The sequence below is a fragment of the Haliotis rubra genome, unplaced genomic scaffold (assembly GCF_003918875.1).
Source record: "Haliotis rubra isolate DU_JTF1 unplaced genomic scaffold, ASM391887v1 Scf287, whole genome shotgun sequence".
NCBI lineage: Eukaryota > Metazoa > Mollusca > Gastropoda > Lepetellida > Haliotidae > Haliotis > Haliotis rubra.
Window position 1 is genome coordinate 796,859 of NW_025766954.1, and position 23,617 is coordinate 820,475.

Below are 23,617 nucleotides of genomic sequence, written 5' to 3' on the forward strand. Positions count from 1 at the left end.
TATTTGGGAAGTATCACCCAGAATCATCGTCTTGTCAAATCTTAAAAAACACGTACAGATTTGATATTTTAAAATACATGTGTATGTATGTGTCAGTCCTTGTTAAGAGGCATGTTTGTGTTATTGACCTGAACAATACTTCCTCAAAAGTTCATATTAACGATAACCAGCCTTTACTTTTTCTCATGAAACAGAGGTGAAAAACCCCGTACCGACACGGCACGAATATTTAAACATTATCAAAACTGATATAAAAATTGGATTATGTACTGGACAAAAAGAAATAATATTGATATCCGTGGGAAAATTATGAACAAAAAATGACTAATTGACTTGCTCTTTGAAGAAAAAGTATTTGAAACCTTAGAATTACGACTGTTGAAATTGGAAAACAAAATATTTTCAAGGAAGTTAAGGAAGTTATTATCACATAATTCATGGAATGTTGATCACATCTAGGGCTAAATGGATTGAACATGGAGAAAACAAAATCAAATGCATTTTGTAAGTAGATTCTAGTAACTTTCTCCATGAATCCTTCATTAAATTGGAAATAAACTACGGCACTGTTATAGCCGCGAGCAAATACCAAACGTAACGAGATTTTATGGAAAGATACACACTTGAGGAAGCCACATAAATGGATTTTTTTATTATTGCAAACTTAGGCATTAATGTGCTAAATATAACTGGAACCAGAATGAATTGTAATCATGAATGATATGTAATCATTTGTGAACTATCAAAAGCCCTGAAACACATCAAAACATAAAAGTCAAAGATCGGATAGTTTTAGAAAAGTTTTAGAAGAGTTTTCACTTAAAACATCATAATGTGACTATAATCAATTTCACAGATGCACAATAGTGACTTTAAGAAAGCTTTGATTTAGTAGATAGAATATATTTAATAAATAGTTTAATAGTTTTCAATTTTAGACTAAGTATATGACTCATTAAGCTGGTGATACAATGCTTACTTTATACGGAACTAAAATATCTGCTTGTTTTGTAGTTTTACAGGTTTAGGGTGATTATTAATGAATAAAAACTGATACATGATTTGGTATCAGAAGGAGAATAAGATACACTATGTTCACATAATGGAATTTCGAATGGTCACATAGTTTACACTAAAGAGAATAAACTATGGAATTGAAAAAGACTGGAAGAAAAACCTAGCACAAATTGAAAAAACTTTATTTATTAAATATTTACGGTCATCTTGAACCTCAACACCTCTGGACAACAATACTGTTCTTAAGTCGTTCATACTTTCAAAATGGAATCATCTACTGCCCAAACAACTCTTCCATTCACTAATATAGGTGTCATTCTGATAATTAAAATGGACTCGTGAAGATCCTATATTACTCGGTATCACATATATCTATCCATGAAGGTTCGAGTTAGAATTGGTCTTCTGCAACCCATGCTTGTCGTAAGCGGCAACTAACGGAATCTGGTGGTCAGGTTACCTGACTTGGTTGACAAATGTCATCGTATCCTACTTGCGTAGATCGATGCTCATACTGTTGATCACTGGATTGTCTGGTCCAGATTATTTACAGACCGCCACAATACAGATGGAATATTGCTGAGTGCAGCGTTAAACAACAAACAAACAAACATACTTAAAATTAGGTTAGATGTTTCATCTTGAACATGGTGGAATATGTAAAACTGGAAACTAATCCGAACAAATGGTGCAACTTCAATCTTTTGAAATTGGAGTGAATGAAATACCAAGGAGGTTCACACGTTTACACGAATAGTAAACGACCTGGTACGTGAGGAGAAAGGGCAGATAACTGTCATCTTGCTGGCAGCTCTACACACGTAAGTAAACATCTGCACACTACTTTCTCAATTGAAACTATGTAAAGCTATTAGACAATTCCAGATGGGAACTAATATTAAAGTGTCAATTTACTCAATTGAAAGTTTTTAACATAACCGCACAAATACGCACTCTCCTTATTGGCTTAAATCCAGTATAGGATTATTAAAAATTTCCTCCAGAATAGACAATGCCTTGATAATACTGTATATATCGACTCATCTCGGTGGATTGTGTAACTGTACTTAATAAATCAGGAATCGGAAATAAGCTTTTATTCCGTAAAACATTATATTCCAAGTAGAATATAATAAAATTAAGTGAGATGATAAAACTAAAGTAGAGGCATCCTTTAAGTGCCACTAGTTTATTACTTTAGTAAACTATTTTAGCTGCAATACAAAGCAACACATTCAAAACATGTCCATACACTTGATCGATTTTATGGCACTACTAAATGTTATATCGTGTTGGAGATTTTTTCACAGTTCCTCGACGCTGCTATTTGTGCTATTTCGAAATTGTGATGTGTAAACTATCAGTGTCTACTTATCCTTCAAATGTAGACAATGTGGGTAGATTCCAAATAATAGTATGCACACATTTCCAAGCGCGTCCATTGTCCCAGTAATTGACGCTTTTGGGGTCTAAACCCGTTTTAGTTTTCTTGAACAGTTAAAGGTGTTTAGGGTGTAAATGTGGAAACATTGTACATGTGAATATGTTTGCACACCTGCTTTTAGTGCGTGTAATAAATATTTTAAACATGTTAAGATTATAGGATGTCTTCATCGTTAGCACGTTTAAACATGCAAAGTAGAGACAATTAACACCAAACGTGTATCAATTAATACTGTAGAACCCCTAAATGTGGTATCCATTTAGGATTTGAACACATTCCTAAACAGTTTTAGAACGAAACCTGTTCGAATCATGTAGTACTTTCTAAACACATTTTACAGTGTTCACATGTTGAAGAACGGTTATATAGGAGTATTTATAGTTGTTGCAGCAACGTCAGCAGCGGGAGGAGTAGTAGTAGTAGTAGTAGTAGTAGTAGTAGTAGTAGTAGTAGTAGTAAAAGTAAACTATGGTCTCTATAGCAATACGCACACCATGCACCGTGTTCTTTTTGTGTAATAGTAAAATGTCATTCTCTTGAAACTGTCCACTGATCACAATCAGAAGACTGACAGCCTAAAATGCTCAATGGGCACTAAGGGTGAGTCCGGCTTATTGACAAAAGGATTGTCTGTATATAACACCAAAGAAAACCACATGCAGCAAAATGTCAAGATAGAGAGAGAGGGGGGGGGGAGAGAGAGAGAGATAGAGATCTTTGTCCCAACCCTCAGTACAGCGACAATATAACCTTTGTATCTTCCAACCAATGCCCATCTCAGTTAGCTATTCCGACAAGCATCGTGTATTATTAGGGACATAGTTTCAGTTTAGTAAAAAAAATAAATCCCCCAATCATGCACTCTTTGTGTGTAGGATAATATATGATTGCTTCGTTCGCTGGTGTATATCTGAACTGTAGCTAAACATGACCAGCATGTTACATGTCACTGCAAAACATCCAAACGTAGATTAGACTGGAGCAAGAAGGTCTGGTGATCAACGAAGAATACAAGTGACAGGTTCAATTACAGCCATGATATGAATGCTTTCCGGGCTGCCAGATCGATGAGGTATAATTGATTGATGACTGATTCTGTTGTGTGCATGCTTCCTGAGGGGCACATTCTGACACCGGTTGCATATGAATTGCAGGGAATTTCTGTCGTAATCACCACCTCTATCACTGAAGAAAGGGCAATAGCATCTTTCTATTCAACCGCAAATTTATCGCACAATTTCATTCTGGGAATGTAAGTGATTTGCGAGATACTTTGATGCGGTTCCTTGCCGATGTTTTGCATTAACAAGTGTTATCAACCGACTTCGTGATATCACTTCCAGGAACTGTTGTCCTTTGGACGAGCTGAACGTCAAATGCAGCAAAATAGGACGCAACTAATTTGAAATGGCCTTTAGGTCGAAACAGAGAATATGAAAAGAGGCAGTCACGTACATCAGAAGTTTGTCCGAGTAAAAAAATAAAAGAATGTTTCTGATCAAATTAAAGGTCATTGCAAACCCTCTTTATGGTGATCGATAATGTTTAGTTTTGTCTGCTTAAGCGATTGATTTTTAACAAACATTACAATATCTATGTTGAACTAAGGGCCCTTTTCCACTCAGTTTTGAATGAATACATAATTTCGAATGTTTACTACAATCTCGACTTTTAAGAGGCAAACGCTCTCGAAAGATTTTAAGCTTGTTCAGTACAATATGTTTCGCTTTTCATAAAAATATTATTTGCAAGGACACAACATAGTCTTCAATACCCATTGTCAATAATAAGAATACGATCATTGCATGACGAAAGATAATAAACCATAACGAACCGCTCAAACGAACATAAAATATTTACCAACTGCAACATACTCGTAATATAGGGTGCTGTCTACCAAGCCTCGAAAGCGAACAGGTATATTTCTAAAGTATATATTCCAAGAGGGCATCAACACGTGATCTGGATCATAGATGAAAGAATGCGACAAACGCGAGAGTCCATCAGATGTCCTCCATACACTCTCCAATCGGATATCCTTCAATAGTTCATACTGACACAAAGCCGCAACTGTAAAGCCAGGTCTCCACATATTCATGCATCCATGAATCTAATTAATGCATCGATGAAGGCCAGGGAGAAGAACGAGGAAGTGCCATCATCTCCATATGGTAGGGGCGTCGGATTGAATCCATAACTGGCCTTGTATACATCCAAGACGATTCAGCCGGGAACTTAACTGCTTCTGAAACGACGAGGTGCACGAGAGCCCTCAGAACAATTGAAAACTTCATCAATAACGATATTAGCTTTGAAGTATCCACGCCCCACCCACAGCGCCGATCAACAGGAGAAACTTGACCTTCCAAGATGTGCATGTGTCAGGCGTCATCACAATCATTCTGGAAGTGGCATTGTTAATAGAAAACCTTCTCACCCTGTTAGCGATTCTTTGGTGGAAGAGACCAGGGGAGAGAACTGTGTACGACAAACTTATTTCAGCTCTGTGTGTGACGTTCACATTTTCAGCGCTCGTTCCAGCACCGCTTGGATTAGTTTCGAATTTTTATGTGAGTTGGTACGGCGGGAAGGGAACTTGCGAGTGTTATCAAGTGACGTGTACAATATCTTCAATGGCGATGGTCACCTGCATGTGTATAGATCGCCACCAGACATTGTGTCCTTACGCAAGCTGCAAGAACTCGAAAGAGAGAGTGAGTATGGTTTTATGCCGCTTCGAGCAATATTCAAGAAATATCACGGCGGGGAACACCAGAAGTGGGCTTCACACATTGCACCCATGTGGGGAATCGAACTCGAGTCTTCGGCGTGACAAGCGAACGCCTTAACCACAAGGCTATCCCTCCGCCCCATTGACATTTGAACAGACTATGTGAGAACTGTCGTAACCATGAAACTGCACTCAGTCTGTTTCCCTGATTTGTGAAATCTGTTTTTTTACACAAAGTGACATCTAGTGCGCATATCCGCTCACAATACCGGATGTTGTAGTCGATAGGGCTCTTCACGTGAGTTACTACTTACTTTTGAATCTAACTTATGTTAGATATTTTGTCCGCATGCAATACATTCCATTTGCTATGCTTTTATACCGCATGAACGAGGTTATCATAGTAATTACCGCTGGGACTGATACTCAGCCGGTACAGTTTGTGAGCAAACCATTTCGTGAGCTTCTTTACCTTATTGATTGATGGAAAATATATCTGCACTTAATAATAACAAATAATGGCTGGGTTTGGTAGAGAGGTGGACAAACCCACCCTTTTTCTTAGTTTATACCGCTAGTTTTGTTTTGTTATAAATTTGTTTCTTTTCTTTCTTTTTTTGGGGGGGTGGGGGGTGTCCTGCAGACAAGCATCTATGTCGCCCTTTTCGTTGTTTTTATCTTTCTCTTTCCTCATTAGTTTTCTTATGCATAAATATTTTGTTTCCAATACTCCAGTACAAATTTCGCATTTCGCATTTCGTTGTATTGTATCTTTCTCTGTTCTCTTTATCTTTGTTATTCAAAAATAAAGTTTGTTCCCAACATCCCAGTACAAATCTCGCCTTTACTTGTAACAATAGCCCAATATATTAAAACAACTACTGTAACATATTTCTCAAGGCCCTTTTTTTCTATCCCTTATGATTATTTTATTTTTATGTCACTGTATTTAAGAACTATTGTGTTATCATCTGACTATGGATAAGACAAAGAAAATTAGAATGATTTTAACTGACTGTAAAGGCTTAGCTGACAAAAGTAAAAGAAAGGAAGTGATGAATGTATTTAAATAAAAAGAATATTCTATAGTTTGTTTACAAGACATCCATGTGACTAAAGAAGATATTAACAGAGTGAAATACGAATGGGGATTTTTATTTTAAAATATTTGAAAACATCTGTAATTTTGACAATGAATTCGTAGCTATTGTTGGTGAGTGGAATCTGATTCTGGATCCTTCCAATGATTTGGAAAATTACACAAATATTAACAACCCCAAGGCCAGAGATATAGGTTTCGACTAAATTGAATCCTTAGATCTTATTGATATCCTAAATCCTGACCTCGAGAGCAAGCAAGACTGGACCTTTTTCTAATTTCGCAGGACATGTTTTATATCTTTCACTGGATTCTTACATCATACATGGCTATAAAACAGACCATTCACCTATTAGCTTTACCTTCTCAAACACTATCAATTAAAAAAGAACGAGGGGTTACTGGAAATTCAATACTTCTTTACTCTTACATCCCGAATATGCTCATTTAGTCAGATCAATCTTAAGGGAGACAACTAAAGAATACTCAGATAGTGACTCTTATGTTGAGAATGTGAGTGACTCAGATATCAAACTTAAGACAGAAGACAGCTTACTCTTAGAAACATTTCTGATGAATGTTCGAGGTTAATCAATATCTTTTTCATCTTATCTTATAAACAAGACAAATGAAACATCTAATGAATTAGAAACTAAAATAAGAGACTGTGAAGATATTATTAGAAAAGATTTTCAAAACGTAGATGGAGCCTTACTATCTGAACTTTCTAAATTTAAATCAGAACTACAACAAATTAAGGGAGAAGAGATAAGAGGAATGCAACTCAGAAACAGAATTTTATGGTATGAAGAAGAGGGTTTATATGGGAACTGAATTATACTTGCCTGTGTTACAGAGGAGATGAAAGGTTTCTGTGTAAGATGAATGAGATGTGTTTTGTGCTGTTTTGCTTGGATGTGTCAGAGAGTCCACAAGCAATGTCCCACAGTGTAAGGATATACATGTATACGTCTGTCGTTTAGTGAGCAGGCGCGCTGGGAAGCTAAAGATTGTTTTAGGAACGGTGCACCTTTTATTATCGCTTATGTGTCTAACTTCATGCAGAGTATAGAACTGTTTATAAAACGCCAATACGGAAAAGAATCAGTTTCGCTTTGCCACTGAAACTGATTCCATAGGGCGCAAAAGCCAATATATCTATGACAATCATATGAATGAATCAAGGGAAATTAGTGATGAAACAGGGACTGTTGCTCACAAAAAGCGGTATTTGATTATAAACAAAGACGATCATAAATTCCGGTAACTCAATGGTGAGATTATCAATTAAGTTATTGAGCGGTCACCAACTCAATAATGAATTCAGTTACAATACCCATGAGGACCCTTTTGTCTGCAAACCTTTACAAAACATTGTAATCAGCGCACGTGTACATATAAAAGACACGGCTGGGGATTTCATCTGAGAGAATGGAATCCAGTCGAGGAAAATAAAAATATTATTTATAGTGAACTTTTTTAAAAGCCCCTGTGTGTAATGTCTACGTATATATTCTTCGGAACATCGCCACATGCCTCTGTTACGTTTGAAGCAATTTCAACATTTCAATGAAAAACTCCCCATCTTCTAGCGTGCCCTGAAATTAGCGTTTTTATCAGACAAGAGCCATTTTCAAAAGTCCTGTGACGCCACATCTCTCAAATTTTTTCGCAGATGAAACGGCCTGCAGTTAAGAGACTTAATCCAGCTTCACTTAGGGAGGACAGAACACATGTCCATGGAAATAAAATATCGAGGGAGATACTTCTGAACTGATCAGTATAACAAAAGAAACGATGTGCCAAGTTGGAAGGTGGGTGAATTGGATGGAATGATCTGTTCTGCGATCCTTCATTTCGACGTGCTATAGCGTCTTGCGCAGGGGTTTTACAAGACGAGGCTATCTCAGATATGTTAAATTGTTACTTTCTAAAGTCATCGATTGTTTATAATTGCTAACCTAAACGCTGACGTAACATTGCAAAACCTGTCACAACAGTGTGCAAATAAACACATGATCCCATTGGAAGTTTGCACCAGGATTACTATCTTTTATTCAGTCTCGTTGAAAACATACCAGGAATATACCAAGTCCCATCCATTTCTTCAGTACTCAGACACCTTGCTGATACGACAAAAAAAGGTTTGTTTGGACTGGATTCTCAAGCACTTTGGTGTCATGCCTTACTCTATTCCACCTGTGACGTGTGGTTGCATACAATCGTCAGGACAAACCTGTGATGGATATTATGTAGCCATCGGCTAGTACAGCAACAAATACCACAAACACCAAGCTTGTCCGTCCTGCTCGGTTTGTAGCCTTGCCAAACGCAGTTTACTCGGGATGAAACCAAGAATCCCATTCAGGCTTGGAGTTTGATTTTTGTTTGATTCTTGTTGGTTTTTAATGTGTCATTTTGGGATGTTCCCTTGTTGATTTACCTTGATGTATTTCCTGTGGGGGTGGGAGGTATTTTTCTCTTTTTCTTTTCTTTACTTTTTAAATTTAATGTTTTTGTTTTTTTCTGTTATTAAACAGATTTCAACAGTAGAAATAACATTTATTCACATGGGTGACATACGAAAAGCCCATATCTCGTGTCCCCTGTCTTGACATTGGTTGAAAACTGATAAAAGTGGTGAAAAGCCATACTGACCTACTTACTCATTGTGTGACTACAATCGTTTTGCACGAAATATTTCTGAAAAACGGTCAACATCAACATTCATTGCCACTGAATCAGCCAACTAACCGGGACCATACCAAAGTTTAAAAAATGGTTTCTTCTACTTTTCTTCTGCCTCTATTTCTGAAGAATCTTGTCCTTAAGTACCGTCAATCCAAATATGATAGAATCAACTACTATTTCATGTCATTTACAGACCAAGTAGGCCATTACGACACCGACGACTTGATGGGGCCTATCAAAGTTTGCTCGAAGCGTGGACTCTTGTGGTGGTAATCTGATTTTACCCTTAGGCCATATTAGGAGTTCCTATTAAGCGCGTCCGATATCTCACAAAGAGGAGTTGCCACTATTTATACATGTTTTTCTTTATCAAACAGATTTTTTACAGAGTAAATATCTGAATGGTAAAGACGGTTCTTGTGTCGCTCTTATTATGTACACTAGCAGGTTATACCTGGGATAGTGAGGTTGATGAACCCTACCGAACAAATGAAAGTATCACCCATTTGTGATGATGGTTAAAATGGAACAAGTAGCAGTTTAGTCAATGGTGATATATGTGACTTTTCCTTCTTTCTTTCTTGTTTAACATGCCACTCAGCAATAGTCTAGCTATGTGGCGGCGGTCTAAATAATCATGTCTGGTCAAGAGTATCCAGTGATCCACAGCACGAGTGAGTGAGTTTAGTTTTACGCCGCACTCAGCAATATTCCAGCGATATCGCGGCGGTCTGAAAATAATCGAGTCTGGACCAGACAATCCAGTGATCAACAGCATGAGCATCGATATGCGCAATTAGGAACCGATGACATGTGTCAACCAAGCCAGCGAGCCTGACCTCCCGATCCCGTTAGTCGCCTCTTACGACAAGCATGGGTTCTGACCCGAATCTTTATGGATAGGAATGTGTGATACCGAGTAATACTCAGAAACAGAATTTTATGGTATGAAGAAGAGGGTTTATATGGGAACTGAATTATACTTGCCTGTGTTACAGAGGAGATGAAAGGTTTCTGTGTAAGATGAATGAGATGTGTTTTGTGCTGTTTTGCTTGGATGTGTCAGAGAGTCCACAAGCAATGTCCCACAGTGTAAGGATATACATGTATACGTCTGTCGTTTAGTGAGCAGGCGCTGGGAAGCTAAAGATTGTTTTAGGAACGGTGCACCTTTTATTATCGCTTATGTGTCTAACTTCATGCAGAGTATAGAACTGTTTATAAAACGCCAATACGGAAAAGAATCAGTTTCGCTTTGCCACTGAAACTGATTCCATAGGGCGCAAAAGCCAATATATCTATGACAATCATATGAATGAATCAAGGGAAATTAGTGATGAAACAGGGACTGTTGCTCACAAAAAGCGGTATTTGATTATAAACAAAGACGATCATAAATTCCGGTAACTCAATGGTGAGATTATCAATTAAGTTATTGAGCGGTCACCAACTCAATAATGAATTCAGTTACAATACCCATGAGGACCCTTTTGTCTGCAAACCTTTACAAAACATTGTAATCAGCGCACGTGTACATATAAAAGACACGGCTGGGGATTTCATCTGAGAGAATGGAATCCAGTCGAGGAAAATAAAAATATTATTTATAGTGAACTTTTTTAAAAGCCCCTGTGTGTAATGTCTACGTATATATTCTTCGGAACATCGCCACATGCCTCTGTTACGTTTGAAGCAATTTCAACATTTCAATGAAAAACTCCCCATCTTCTAGCGTGCCCTGAAATTAGCGTTTTCATCAGACAAGAGCCATTTTCAAAAGTCCTGTGACGCCACATCTCTCAAATTTTTTCGCAGATGAAACGGCCTGCAGTTAAGAGACTTAATCCAGCTTCACTTAGGGAGGACAGAACACATGTCCATGGAAATAAAATATCGAGGGAGATACTTCTGAACTGATCAGTATAACAAAAGAAACGATGTGCCAAGTTGGAAGGTGGGTGAATTGGATGGAATGATCTGTTCTGCGATCCTTCATTTCGACGTGCTATAGCGTCTTGCGCAGGGGTTTTACAAGACGAGGCTATCTCAGATATGTTAAATTGTTACTTTCTAAAGTCATCGATTGTTTATAATTGCTAACCTAAACGCTGACGTAACATTGCAAAACCTGTCACAACAGTGTGCAAATAAACACATGATCCCATTGGAAGTTTGCACCAGGATTACTATCTTTTATTCAGTCTCGTTGAAAACATACCAGGGAATATACCAAGTCCCATCCATTTCTTCAGTACTCAGACACCTTGCTGATACGACAAAAAGGTTTGTTTGGACTGGATTCTCAAGCACTTTGGTGTCATGCCTTACTCTATTCCACCTGTGACGTGTGGTTGCATACAATCGTCAGGACAAACCTGTGATGGATATTATGTAGCCATCGGCTAGTACAGCAACAAATACCACAAACACCAAGCTTGTCCGTCCTGCTCGGTTTGTAGCCTTGCCAAACGCAGTTTACTCGGGATGAAACCAAGAATCCCATTCAGGCTTGGAGTTTGATTTTTGTTTGATTCTTGTTGGTTTTTAATGTGTCATTTTGGGATGTTCCCTTGTTGATTTACCTTGATGTATTTCCTGTGGGGGTGGGAGGTATTTTTCTCTTTTTCTTTTCTTTACTTTTTAAATTTAATGTTTTTGTTTTTTTCTGTTATTAAACAGATTTCAACAGTAGAAATAACATTTATTCACATGGGTGACATACGAAAAGCCCATATCTCGTGTCCCCTGTCTTGACATTGGTTGAAAACTGATAAAAGTGGTGAAAAGCCATACTGACCTACTTACTCATTGTGTGACTACAATCGTTTTGCACGAAATATTTCTGAAAAACGGTCAACATCAACATTCATTGCCACTGAATCAGCCAACTAACCGGGACCATACCAAAGTTTAAAAAATGGTTTCTTCTACTTTTCTTCTGCCTCTATTTCTGAAGAATCTTGTCCTTAAGTACCGTCAATCCAAATATGATAGAATCAACTACTATTTCATGTCATTTACAGACCAAGTAGGCCATTACGACACCGACGACTTGATGGGGCCTATCAAAGTTTGCTCGAAGCGTGGACTCTTGTGGTGGTAATCTGATTTTACCCTTAGGCCATATTAGGAGTTCCTATTAAGCGCGTCCGATATCTCACAAAGAGGAGTTGCCACTATTTATACATGTTTTTCTTTATCAAACAGATTTTTACAGAGTAAATATCTGAATGGTAAAGACGGTTCTTGTGTCGCTCTTATTATGTACACTAGCAGGTTATACCTGGGATAGTGAGGTTGATGAACCCTACCGAACAAATGAAAGTATCACCCATTTGTGATGATGGTTAAAATGGAACAAGTAGCAGTTTAGTCAATGGTGATATATGTGACTTTTCCTTCTTTCTTTCTTGTTTAACATGCCACTCAGCAATAGTCTAGCTATGTGGCGGCGGTCTAAATAATCATGTCTGGTCAAGAGTATCCAGTGATCCACAGCACGAGTGAGTGAGTTTAGTTTTACGCCGCACTCAGCAATATTCCAGCGATATCGCGGCGGTCTGAAAATAATCGAGTCTGGACCAGACAATCCAGTGATCAACAGCATGAGCATCGATATGCGCAATTAGGAACCGATGACATGTGTCAACCAAGCCAGCGAGCCTGACCTCCCGATCCCGTTAGTCGCCTCTTACGACAAGCATGGGTTCTGACCCGAATCTTTATGGATAGGAATGTGTGATACCGAGTAATATGGGATACAAGAGCTTTGAACATTACGCTCGCAGCATTGGAACGTTTTTGATAATGTTTCTAATACTGTGTTCAAATCCAGTTTTCAAGGGTATGCATTCTTTTGTCCGGTTGAAAGTTTGATGGATAAGTGTGCTTTATGAGGCCAAATCATTGAATTTCAGTAAGTGAATGAGTGAGTTTAGTTTTACGTTGCTTTTAGCAATATTTCAGCAATATTAGGGCTGGGGATACCAAAATGGGCTTCACACATTGTGCCCATAAGGGGAATCGAACCTGGATCTTCGGCGTGACGAGCGAACGCTTTAACCACTAGGCTACCCCACCGCTCCATTGACATTTGAACAGACCCCTGTTGGTTAAACTGTATTCTGTGATTTTCAAACTGAATTCGTCTTGAAAACGAAGCGAAATTTCTCGTTTCCAAATGAATGATCATAATGACCAAACACATTCTGTGGGAAACGGGTTATGAAAAACGATGTCGGGGAGACATTGCCTTTTAATAATAAAATATTAAGTGATGCAGTATTTTGGGGTTTTCAGAGAGAGACAGAGAAAAATATGACAGCCATTAGGGAACGCTGTTATTTTCGATACATAACAGCATCAGAAATCTCCGTCCGATTCTAAAACATAACGGGTTCGTCAGTTTGTGAAAATTGTTTCTCATCACGAACTAATCTTAAAATGACCTCGCTACCAGGAATTCAAAACGAAATTTGTCTGTCAAAAGATAGGACCAAAGTCGTTTCAATCACTCCCATCGAGGAAAAGATACGATGGTTACCGAACAATATTGACATTCACTGAACAAATTTTAAAACAGGATTTTCTACCACACAAAAGCAATAGATATTCCTTCAACTAAAGAAGCACTGGGCATTTTTGTATTTTTTGTTTATGCACACATCATCAGCAACATCGAATGCACAATCAGACATCAACACCACACTACGAGTGTATAATAACGAGCATATTAACGGCCATAAACATAAGATTCCGATCATATCACTTCTGTAATAACGATGGCGTTGACGTTAAAGAAAGAAGTAAAACGTAATATTCTTAGTTTTTCCAAAACGATACAAATAATTCAATGCGCTGTTTCAATATCGAAATGTTGTAATCATTTTGTTAAGGTTCTATTCCCATATAAATGTAACGAAAAAAGCTATAGCAGAAAATCAACGTCCATTTTATTAGTTGACAGTGTAGTCCAAATTGCAATGTATGTCATGAAATACGAAAAATATGACACTTAAAGCTGATATAGGAGAAGAGTGATGTGTGATTATGTTGGCTAGATTATGGAACTAGATTGTTGTTTTATTGAACATACAGTCGTTTTGCTGTTTCCTTCTTTTCTCCGATGGTTCAAACTGGCTTACTAACTAAGTGAGTCATGGCAGTAATGGTCCAGCAACATCGTGTTGGGCTGTAAATAAACAGGACAAGGCAAGACAAGCCGTGGTGGTTGATATTATGAACAGGTCTTTAATCCATCTAGGCATCTGGATATTTGGGTGTGATATCACCTTAGGGCGATATGGTTCATGAACGTTTGTCCACTTAATAGGCCATATCATCCCGAGGTGCACACGGTCTGCTATTGGACAGTTACAGAGAGGGATACAAGAAGATTATCCTCAAGGTCGGTGTGTGTTGTAGGCCCAAGGCGCCAGAGACTCAAGAACTTAAAGGTATATCTAAGGTTAACATATGAAAGACATATTTTGTATAAAAGAACCTAGTGCATCACAGTATAATGATCTTTAAAAGACCATTAATTTCAGTTCGTTATCACCGTATATATATATCCGCTATATCCGTCAGTTAGTTATATGCGTGTTCGGTATAAACGTATTGTATTAAATATTTCTTGATAAGGAAAACTGGTAAAGGGAATAAGATTTCTTTTTAAATCCTGACATTTTGTACAATCGCAGAATTAATATTGTACTTGTTCTTACACAAACAAAACCGAACAGTACTTGTCGACAAGAAGGAAATCGCCAAACATCATGTTATTGAAGTTGAATTTACCCCTCGAATGATGTGCTGTAAAACTGTCGGAGAGGAAGAGACTTACAAAAGTAAGCATACGTGATTGCACGAACAACCAGTGCGGGTCTTCGAGATCACACAATCCTATGTTTAAAGGTCACATGCAACCAAAAAATCAAAAATAATTAAAACACAATTATCACTTATTCATGACATATAATATACATTGCTGATTATTAAAACAAATATAAACAAAATTATAAGCGTTCAATCGCAAATCAAAAGTGCAATATTTTGTACTTGGGTTTACTTCCCTCGAAATGAAGCAGCCGGGATACCGAACCCAGTCAGAGCGAATGGTGTGCACTCAAGTGTAACGAGGTCTTTCATTGGCTGGTTCATTTGCCGATGCCCCTCACGGCTCATTGTGTGTGTATATAGAGATGTTGGGTTTTGTAAATACATGCTCATTTTTTGTGTATAACATTTTGCAATCAACACACATCATAACATGTCATGTGTACAAGTATCACACCTGCCTGTCTGTGTAATTACATAATGTGACAGAGACCTTTCGGGCCATACATCAATGCGTTTTGTTTATGGTGTATAGCCTGATAGGTGTTAAGTTCAAATTGCATGTGGTCAGTGATCGAAGTTGTGTATTGAATATTGTCATTAGCAGACAGGCAGGCAGACACATAAGTGTCAATAAAACAGACATTGAGTTTTGTCTGTGACAACGACATATCTATATCACAGTTAGAAATTCTGTCAACGCTAAATAATGACATTGCTTTTAAGTATCGAACTGAGAAAGTGACTCGGTAAGAAGAACGTGTGGTGAAATAGACAAATGAAATCATATAAACAGTTAAATCGGTAATCTACTGTCATAACATATAAAAAGCTCGCGCCTGTGAAATATCAACAAAACATTAGAAAAATAGCTCACATCAAAGCCTTCACCGAGTATTCACCGCCAGCGAAGGTTTTCCGTTTTGAAATGTCGAACGCCTCACTGGTTGACACATAGCTGAGTAGATCTAGATCCTAACAAGGTTCTTTTATGTAATTAATAGATTATTTACTATTTGTTTTGATTAGACTACTTCTGCTCACGACCTTATATTAAATCCGGACATCCCGCTTCCAAGCTGCGCGAACCTATTTCACTGCGCATGCGCTATGAGCGCAGCCCAGCGCAGCGCAGCACAGCTGTTGAAACCACTTTTCACCCCAAGCGCTGGGGTGAATTTAGTGAATCGTTTGAACTCCGATTCCCATGGGTTTTTTTATCGCGTTATTTTTCAACTTTATAAGTTGAATTTGCATTTTTGATGATTTGTATCTGTAAGTCCATACCGAAAGGTATCAGAATCGTTGCAATTTTACGTTGCATGTGACCTTTAACATGGACTCTGTCACAGAGCTGGTCGGACAACCTGACTCCGAGGATGGCTTGACATGGGACCTGACTATTGCGAATACTATGAAGACATTACCCAAGCTAACTGTGCCCAGTGTGACGTCCATCATGACCTGTATCAAGGTGGAAGACTTGTCACCAGCGAGGTCATAATGACGTCAACCGGAAGTAATGATTCGTTCATGGATTCAGAGGACATAGAACACCATGTAATGGATGAAAGTGTAATTTAAGACCCTATTCTGATACTGCCTGCTATTTTGTGAAATGTCAGTTGTTTTATAGAATAATAAGAAGTTGTTATCCATAAAGTTTGTTCTATATTGTACTTCCCAACTTCTAAAATGCCACTCAAAGAAGTTGTCAGTTGTTTTCTTTTTTACATGTGTTTGGATTTGTCAAAATAGATGGTGAAGATAACATCCTTTGATTGTTGGAGCTTGTAAGTGAAACAGAAATTCTTTGTAAGTTTGAGCCGCCTGTTCATCTCCTCATCAGTTGTTTTCTGATATAGTGGCTCCTTTTAGCGGATATAGAAATCTTTTGATTTGCCAGAGAAACCCTTTGATTATTTAAGGTAGTAAGTAAACAGAAATTGTTTGTAAATCTGAGCAAATAAGAAAGGTGAAACTGAAACCATTTGTTCATCTCATCATAACTAAATATAAGATAGAATAGGTCTTCAGCAACCCATTCTTGCCACAAAAGGCGACTATGCTTGTCGTAAGAGGCGAGTAACGGGATCGGGTGGTCAGGCTCGCTGACTTGGTTGACACATGTCATCGGTTCCCAATTGCACAGATCGATGCTCATGCTGTTGATCACTGGATTGTCTGGTCCAGACTCGATTATTTACAGACCGCCGCCATATCGCTGGAATATTGCTGAGTGCGGCGTAAAACTAAACTCAATCACTCCCTCACTCACTAAATATAAGGTAAGGAAATCTCTTCTTTCTTTGACAGAGTAGAAGCTAACAATGTTGCCAAAGAAATGGATGTAACGGAATTTAGCTATCGTTGTTGGAAAAACTATGGATGAGGCCTTACCGTGATGGCGTCCCGACTAGGATATACTTGAAGTACTTCGTCTGTCTGTTTTCCCCAAGCTCGGTTCTACCTTAGTTATTGTAGTCTAGTGGTTAAAGCGTTGGCTCGTCACGCCGAAGATCCGGGTTCGAATCCCGACATGGGTACAATGAGTGAAGCCCATTTCTGGTGTCCCCCGCCGTGATATTGCTGGAATATTGCTAAAAGCGGCGTAAAACCAAACTCAGTCAGTCAGTCAGTCAGTTATTGTAAAATCTACCGGCGTTAAACGTTACAAAAATACACGTCATCAAATTTGTTATATCAATATTCGTTCACCTGACAAACCAGTTGTTCAAAATGGAAATAGTTCCACTAACGAGAGATGTTCTGTGGCAAGAAGTTATAAAACAGACATTGTATTTGTTAGATCTTGGAAAATAACAATGGAATCCTATTGACGCATAGTAGTTAAGTGCAGAGAGTGGAAATACTTCTAGCATCAGCGTTCGGCAGAAGATATGCTGTATCAACATGTCAAGTTTATGCTCCTCATAACGACAAGGATACCTACAGCCTTCTATCTTTTGTGTTCACATATATACATTACGTATGCTCCACATAATACTAAGGATATAGTAAACCATGTGAGTTTATTGAGGTGTATCTATACTATGGTTTATGGTTTGTAACCTCCAAAAGGTGAATTTGTGTGAGAATAGTCATGGTCTATACTTATTGCCATTTTTTGTGTTTACGAAAGTTCCTGATAATATCAAGGAAATACCAAGTAATATATGAGTGTATACAGCTGTACTTCTTTCTGTAATATGGTAGTGTAGCTGATGGCGATAATAAGAAACACAGTACCTTGGAGCACTAGTAAAACTAACTATGTTAGCTTGTGATGTTAATTAAATTTGATGTACTTTCTACAATTTTTACCCAGATCCCCGTTTTGTATAATTGATACTTATATATATGTAGTATACCCTTCTTTAAGGGATGGATACTTTTCTACTTAATGCATATGTTGAAAGTGGGGAGCAAACCGCCTGATAGTTATGCCTACTTATCTAATATATGCCTACTTATCTATGTAATATCTGCAAAGAAAGAATGGTCAATGTAACACCGACTAAGGCCCTATGCTAAGGCCTGTAAATACTATCTATTTATGTAAGCCTTGTATATGTGAACATCTATAATAATTATAATGCCATGTATACATGTACTGGGAAATAAAAACGTTAAATTAAAAAAAAAAAGATGTCAAGTTTTTCTGTTTCAAATTCCTCAAATGTGTGTGCGCGCACGTGCGTGCGTGCGTGTGTGCGTGTGTGTGTGAGAGGGTACAGGTAAAACTTGGTAAATACATTATCCTGATAGCACTTGCTTAAAAAGTGATTTTACTCTTACTGTTCTTATTTATCCATCTATTGGGAGTAGGGAGATTGTTTTATCCCATCATTTTTATCCCACTGTTCGTAGATTACGTGATACTGATAGGTACCAAAATGTCGTACGACATACATTGAAGCAAATATCTAAATAACTGGAAACCTAAATAATTTGCTTTTCTAACTGGTATCTCTCCTAAGAATCACGAAGGATAGATTGAACAAAGTGAATTAACATGGTGGAAGACATCACCTTGATTACAAAGCCACAATCAATATAAGCCAGCTTTCATCTACATCTTCTGTCTGCATCCCTTACCCTCTCCACAATCAGGCCAATTATTATCTGCCGTCCCCAAGTAATCGTATTCAAACATACATGAATATAAGAGGTCTAATGTGACAAGACTGATGGCGTCTCTACAACGAAGATTGTCATATATTCTGCTTTCTGCAATTCATCGAGATAGAAGATTCTGGACACTGTTCGCCCTTGTTCCGACGATGCATTTAACCATCAGTTTAACCGATCAGTAATAAATACTCTTACTATTTGCATACAGAATATTGTGCTGGATAATGTTTGTAGGACCTAAGCCAAGTTCAATAAAAGGTGCAATTAAGTCTAACGAGGAATAACGAAGGGGTTCGGTTGTGGTGGTGTCTGTTGAATTTTGCATGGTGATGTCCCAGAGCCGATATTCAGACAAATCATGCAAAACTGTAATACTGACACTCAGACATGGTAATGTCATCTCCTCGGAAAAGCAGGCAGCGTTTTACCGCCGACATGCTGCTTCTACTGCTGCACCAGAACACCCTTCACTGTGTAGTGATGGATGGTGAAAGATGTGCAAGGTTCCAAAAGTATGAATAAATAAAACAGAAATCCAATGGAAACTATAAAGGGCTTTGAAGGACGATTGCTGCAAGTCACTTACAGTTTTACCAGAAATTATTGAGAAAATCTTTATTTCCTAATATTGATAATAGAATTATAAAATAGGTGTTACATTATGTGGTAAGGTAGTCAATATGGAGGCAATATTGTAGGCTTGAGAATGAACCTTACACATTATCTTCCCTGGTGTAGCTGACGGCTTCCTTTGTTTACATGGCAGATTTGACAGCAGAAGAGAAACGAAAGCTGGTTCTACATGATTTTGAGAAGGGCGTGACTAATGCAAAAGAGTAAGCTGGTAGGCATGACATTCCTCTGTCTACAGTATACAAAACGTTGAAGAATATTCAGTCAGAAGTTTGGATTGAGCACAAGGCAGTGACAGGAGGGCAAGGAAGTTCAGTACTACGGATCGCCGGCGACTTGGTCAGATTGTGAATAGGCGAAGATTAAGATTGGAATAATGTTTTCTTTTCTGATAAAAGTTCTGTCTGGCTCTTTCGGAACTGTGTGAAAATTTGGACAAATGATACCGTGAAACCTACCTACCAACGTAGATAACCAAAACATATCCCGAAATTTCACATGTGTGGTGGAATATCATCATGTGGAGTGACGCCGTTGTGTATTTTCAATGGAAAAATTACTGGGACTAATGAAGAACTGAATGAACCAAACCGGAATTAGAAATATTGAGAATATGAAGAAAGAAGTGAGCTTTGATCTGGTAGTGTACTGCGCATTCAGTCATGTATTGCAAGGCAAGGAGGCCTCACTAACATATCTCATATCTCAACATATCCATTTAAGTAAAACTTCTATAGTTTATATACATGCGTTATATATTTGCAGAAACAACTTTCGCAATAATTTCTGGAAATACTATACCTTCAGTTTCTTTCTTTTCAACAAGAAGGCTTGGTGTAAAGAGACCCAAGACGATCTCATGGAAGGCAGACACGAATGTCATAGACATCTATTTACAGATGTGCCATAGAGTAAACAATTCAATAAGTTTCTGTAAAACTTCATATATTCAAACAACATAATTGTTTCAATATATACTGAGTCAAAAAGGAAACTTCACATTCTTTCTTCAGGGCACTATAAAAGATTCTAAGATGCCTAGCGGTTAGAACAATCGAAAAAAAAATACATTATCAGACAATAAAGGTATAGTTTTTTGATGACGTAACAATTGAATGACGTTATCCCGTCACTGCGCCATTCTAGTGTGCCCCCTCGTAATCGAACCATTTTACATTACGTCACAATGTAAGCGACGTCACGATGCATGTCAGTTGTCATCGCCTCGTACGGCCTCCTACAGTAAACTACACCGTTGCATCCAGTTTCTTGGTTTGCTGTTGCTTCACGCAGCTAACATCACTGGTGGAAACATTACGTTTATGTTTTACGACGGTTAAAATGTGTCATTTCGACTCACAAGTTTTCAGCGACACGGTAACGTTCGTAATGTTTACATTCCCACAATGCAATTGTGGAATGTCGCTTGACTACTCAACTTCCTCTGGATGTACTGATCTAAACTTACGCTGGTAGTAGAAATGCAACGTTCATATTGCCCCATATGGTTTACGTTAATGACAGATGTAATTAAAATAATTCAGAGAAGATATTTAATCCGAACGTAAACCGTCATCAAACTGTTATTTGTTTTTTCTGGTAACGTTCGTCTTAACGTAGGGGGCAGACACATCAATAGAACAGCGCGCCAGTTAGCCCTGTGCGAGGATTCTTAATTTAGGTCACCGACACCGTCGTTTGTTTTCTGCCTTAAATTAATCGTAATTATCTTTAGAAAGTATTAAATTTGGCATCTTAGAAAAGAAATACACTTCGCCCTACCACCATGTATAGTGCAATAAAACACACTTTCGCCCTGAACTATTATAACGTTAAAAAGCACTCGGACGCAAGCGTCCTCGTGCTTTAACTATAATAGTTCAGGGCAAAAGTGTGTTTTATTACACTATACATGGTGGTAGAGCGAAGTGTATTTCTTAAACAAGAGATGGTAAGATGGTTAAATTGTTATTATTTCATTGCTGAGATCTGTGTGATGTACTCGATACACTGACAGTGCCATAATCAGTTCCATTAGGCTACACCGCCGTTCCAAAACATTGGTATACAGAATGTCAAGCCACAAGAATAAAAATGCGAAATTTCTCAGTTCAATATCGTGTATGGCCGCCCCGCGCATTCACCACTGCCAAACACCGTCTCCTCATCGACTGCCTGATGCTTGTGAACACGTGGTTGGGGATTCTGCGCCAAGGCAGAGCCAAGTTCTTGCAAATTCTGAGGTTGGTTCCTAAGACCACGAAGCCTTCTCCCAAGTGCATCCCAAACGTGCTCTATTGGATTAAGGTCAGGGGACCTCGATGGCCAGTCCATGACGTTGATTCCAGCGTTTTGAAGGAAATTTCGTGTCAACATCGCGGTATGCGGCCGAGCATTATCCTGCTGGAACTGTAGACCTGGGCCATGAGCCGCCATGAAAGGAACGAGTTCAGGGGTGAGCACCTGGTCGCGGTAAGCAGCAGCTGTGAGGTTTCCACGGATGACCAGAAGTCGGGAACGGTTGTTCCCACAGAAAGCACCCCACACCATGCAACTTCCGCCCCCGAATCTGTCGACTTCCTGTACACAACATTGGGCATACCGTTCACGACGTCGTCTCCAGACTCTATGCCTGCCGTCCGCGAATCTGAGGGTAAACCTTGATTCGTCGCTAAAAAACGACTCGATTCCAGTCTCTCTGGGTCCATCGGAGGTGACGTTGGGCCTAGAGCAGACGTTGACGTCGATGAAACGGCGTCAATATTGGCCCACGATATGGACGTCGAGAATGGAGATTGGCAGCCCGCAACCGATTTCGAATGGTCTGTGAGGACAGTCGACCTCTAAACATCTCAGCCCTGGTTCGTGTAGCCGGCAGAAATCTGTCACGTAGGTGACGTAGGACGATTTGTCGGTCTTCTGCTCGTGACGTCACACGTGGACGACCCGACCTTGGGCGATCAGAAGTGGTGCCAGTTTGTTGTAGACGACCTCGCAAGTCATACACAGTACGACGGCTGCATCCCATTGCTCTTACGACGCCAATAACTGATCTTCCCGCTTGCAACATGCCAACGGCACGTTCACGTTGCACATTTGACAATCGTAGCATTTCAAGTACCGTTAGAACTGTGGTTTAAAAGTGTTTTTTTCAATTCTTGAGGCCAATGCAAACACGTGCATATGAAGAAAACTTCGATGCGAAGATCACGTGATCGACTGCACGTGCAAAACCTGATTTGGCACTAAAGTCATTTGCACGACGAATGGATGGGTTTGAGTGGGTTTTGCTAACGTTTTTCTAGTGTCGAAAGATAGGGATCCCATTTCGGATACATAGATGTATCATCAGAAAAAAATATTCATTATTTTTCAAATTACATTTTGTGAAGTTTCTTTTTTGACTCAGAATATATCCAAAGTGCACCGAAACTTTATCCACTCTGTCTGTTTAATGTATTCAGCAATCATTCGGTGTAGCCCTTTTATCATAAACCCCCCCTCCAGGCAGGACCCTTAACTCTTAATGCTATCAGTAAATGCCACTCAACTCCTTTCAACGTCGGCGGATCTTACGTATGTACATGTGCATGGGTCAGTGACCTTGCATAACGTGGCGTAAGGTCCCTATGTATAAAACCTGACTGATATGGTCACTCAGGGAGACCAAGCAGGGAGACCAGTCAGAGACGAGGCGAGGAGACGGGCCCAGATCATCGACAGAAGCGGACGGACTGTGCGGCTAGTCGGCCAAGGCCGTAGCCTCACCAACGACTACGTTAACGATGAAGAATCGCCGTCTGACTTCTGAATGTGTGTAAGTGACAGAGCGGGTCTCCACATCGGGAACATTGGCCACTCGGTCCCCGATGTGCGTTCTGTCACGTGATTTCCATCTAATGTACCATTTCTACCATTATTCCCCATCCATAATAAACATGGCTGCTGCCACCGTCTCTTGTCCACCATCCTTCAAATCCACCGCAGTGTACACTTTAGATCATGTTTTCCGATTATTCATATCTTCCCA